General features: G+C 41.3%; 1 protein-coding gene across 2 annotated transcripts in view; it reads right to left on the minus strand.

Annotated features, from left to right (window-relative positions):
* Positions 1–2,811: 2,811 nt before the first annotated feature.
* The window catches only part of LOC143281758 (uncharacterized), a 54,463-nt gene continuing 53,585 nt past the window's right edge, over positions 2,812–3,689 (minus strand). For both annotated transcript variants that reach the window (XM_076587037.1, XM_076587036.1), the window contains exon 2: positions 2,812–3,689. This exon is cut by the window's right edge and continues 2,152 nt beyond it. The gene's annotated coding sequence lies outside the window, so the exon portion shown is untranslated.

Genomic DNA, 3,689 nt, shown 5'->3' on the forward strand with positions numbered 1-3,689 from the left:
CAGTGGTCCTCATCCATTGTTTGTGAGATTAAAGAGTAACAGGAGGCTGGGGCCCACTGAGTCGTTCACTTTCAATGACACGTTCAGTTGTTGGACATAACTCCAGGCCGCTGTCTCTGGAGACGGACGAGCACCCGTACCTGAGCCCGCCCCTTAACATAGGGGGGTCGCATCCGACATAACTGGTAGGGTTTAAAATTGACAATTAGTAGGGGGAGGAACGACCATTTCACAAAGTTGGACTTAGTATATACAGCAATGCGCCTTCCTCCCCCCTTTTTTTGTTTTTGAATTGCTCGAATGTTTTGCAAGCTGTTTTCATCATTTTAAATGATTCAATAAAATATTTGAAGTCTTGATCTCTTAAAGTCCAACTTCATGATTTGGCCGTTCCTCTCCCAAGAAAAAAAAACAACAGACTCCACGTCATTTCTGTTTTTTATTTTTGCCCACTGCCTTTTCAGAGCATAAAAAGTTACACGTCTCGCATGAATCGGATGACAAAGTTGTTAACACATGAGCAATGGGACCTGACAAAAGCTCACTGACAACGTCAAGTCATGAACTGTTCATTCTTACGTGCATCAGTCACAAACACGGGATAATACAGACCTAGTCACAGCATGAACAGTGGACATCAACATGGGGAAATGTGGAGATAATTCCATTCTCTCAGGTCAACAGAGGAACCGAGTTGCGTGTAACAGATAAACGCACTCACATACTTGCACCATCTGATCCCGACACGGGCGCATGCACACACTTTTTTTTTCCCATCAAACGGACAAGGCTGAATCAGTATGTCCAACACTCCCCAACCACCGTAAAACACTATGCTACAACTGGACACTATTTCTGAATGGACCCCCCAGCACAGACCAACTCGTCAGATAAACGCACTCATCTCGGAATGTTCGCCACGAACAAAATCATGAGCAGCGGTGACGTGAGATCTTTTAGCCTCGGCCCTCTGGATGCCCCCATGTGCAGGTGCTTTCACGTTTGGCTTGGTCGTCTGCTCTGAAGAAACTGTCTTACCCTATACACTATCGTGTATCACGTCGGTACTTCGTTGGAACGAGCACGGTCAACGTTTTAGTGAACATTACAGCAGAAAGAGGGAGGAGTGCAACAACCGTTGGCTTTTGGAACTGAAGGGAAAGAAAAAGCACGTACACACACACACACACACACGGGTGTACACACACACACATACACACACACACACGCTCGCAAACGCGCGTGCACACAGACCCCCTCGCCCACCACACACACACACAAACATTTATAAATATAAAGACAACGCGTACGTGGACACACACATACACATAAATACGCGCGTGCGCGCACACGCACGCACACACACACAGGTGCAGATGTTTGTAGCCTGGAAGACTGCACTTTTTTCTGTATGTTCTGCCCACTGATTCATGTTGTATTTATATTGATTTTCTTGACTGTGAAGAACCGACAAACATAGCCGATAAAATATTTTCTGTTTGTATTCATGTAAGTTTGATTTCCGATCACAAATCAACACAGGTGAACAAATGGATATAAGCACGTATAACTGATGGAAGGAAGGGCGGGCGGGATGAGAGAAGGTAAGTACATACATAAATACACAAAGGAATGAAACGATAAATAAATGTAATGATGGATGCGTACGTGAAAAATGGTTGTTTATTTATTTATTTATTTATTTATTTTTTAAAGAGTCTGTTGAGATAACTTTACAGAGAACTGTTTTCTATTTTCCTGAGGAGCTGCCCTTTTTCTGGACCGTTCCAACACACACACACACACACACACACACACACACATATATATATATATATATATCTTTTTTCTTCTTTTTTTTTTATACGCCGTTCCCATGTTTTTCTAACCGTCCCCATTCGTGAATGATAAAAGATGGTTTAAAATCAAAGTTACCTTAAGATGAAGACAAAAACGACGTTTCGAATCCATAACTCTTTGTCATTTTTAACTTCGTTTTAAAAGGTCCAGCAGTCACCATTCTTTCATCCGTCCCCATAAATATATCCTTTTTCACTGCTGACTTGTTCCTCTTTTTTTTTTTTTTCCCCCAGAGTCGCCTCAATTTCGTTTCTGAGCCGTCTCCATATTTTTGTTGCTGTTGTTGTTCTGAACTGCCCCCCCCCCCCCCTTTTTTTTTTTTTTTTTAAAGCCGTCCCCACGAGAAATTTTTGTGAGCCGTCTCCATTTTCTTCTGAGCCGTTACCCCCATTTTCTCCCGAACCGTCGAAATGTTTGATTTTTTTTATGAGTCCCTCTATGTTTTTTTTGTGTTTTTTTTCTCTCTCTCTCTGTGAGCCATCTGCATTGATATTGTTTCTGAACCGTGGCAAACAGTGACCCATACGTTAGTCGGCAGGCGGTAGTACTCATGATACACGTGCTCTTAATCTCGACCAATAATATGGCTGGTGGTCTGGCAACTCGCTGCAGCAATCGCATATTATCAAGGCGAACCGTGAGTGGCTGGACAATCCACGGGTAATTAATTATGCTTCTGATGAAGTAGGCCTATTTACAATGTGTGTGTGTGTGTGTGTGTGTGTGTGTGTGTGTGTGTGTGTCTGTCTGTGTGCGAGTGTGTAACGTGCACTTGTTATGCATGGCTGTGGTTGTTGCAGTTATGTGTGGCGCGTGTTTGATGGCTGTGGTTTAATTTGCTTTTGTTGTGTCAACTGACATGTGTAAAAAAAATTCTTTCATTCACATTGCTTAGTTTTAATTAATGAGCTCAAACTTGTATTTCCAATTACTGTTTTATTTCGCAATCTTGAGATTTCCAGCAAACAAAACATGTGTTCTTTATAGGAAGCATAAGGTACAGATGAAAATGTGAGCCAGTACAACCTCGACTTGCATAATTCATACACACTCCACGAATGTTTCAAAGTACACGACACGTTCCGATTCACACATCTCATACTCATGCTGTGGTGAGTCTATCGACCTTTATTTATAGTTTTCATAACAAATAAATAAGATTCAGATTCTGGGTCTGATTCACACTCATTCACGCGTACACACACACACACACACACACACACACACACACACACACACTCCTCTGGATCTTTCATCATCAAGATGATCATGGTAATCGTAATCGTGAATAATAAAAAAAACAAAAAACTGTCATCTTCAAATTGAATTCTTTGCTCTGCAGACGGGCGACAAAAGTACAAAAAATGTGTCATGTGTCTCGAAATATATTGTCACCGGCGACAATATATATGCCGCAACAAATGCGTTGCTCAACTGACACACAAATAAAAAGTAAGGTGAGAAAATGCTATGGAATGAAAAAAATTACGATGAAAAAGTCTGGAAGTCACTGTAAGAGACAAGAACAGCCCACACACTTTGGGAATATAATTCATGCATTATTATTTTCTGTTGGGCATACAAAATACGAACGATCGTGTTCATGATTGTGTATGTGATTCACACAGTTGATTGTGTTCGTGATATACTGAGAGGCAAAAGAAAGCACCCACTTCATACACCACTGAATAATTCAAAATTTGTTAGTGGCGATTAAACAGCGTTTTTCCTCCTCCTCCTCTTTCTCTCTCTCTCTTTGCTACTTTGTGGATGTTTTGATTCATTTTCATTTTCCATTTGCCCTGAGGGCTGGATGAAAAAAAGCACAT

Source organism: Babylonia areolata, chromosome 4, assembly GCF_041734735.1.
Source record: "Babylonia areolata isolate BAREFJ2019XMU chromosome 4, ASM4173473v1, whole genome shotgun sequence".
Lineage (NCBI taxonomy): Eukaryota > Metazoa > Mollusca > Gastropoda > Neogastropoda > Buccinidae > Babylonia > Babylonia areolata.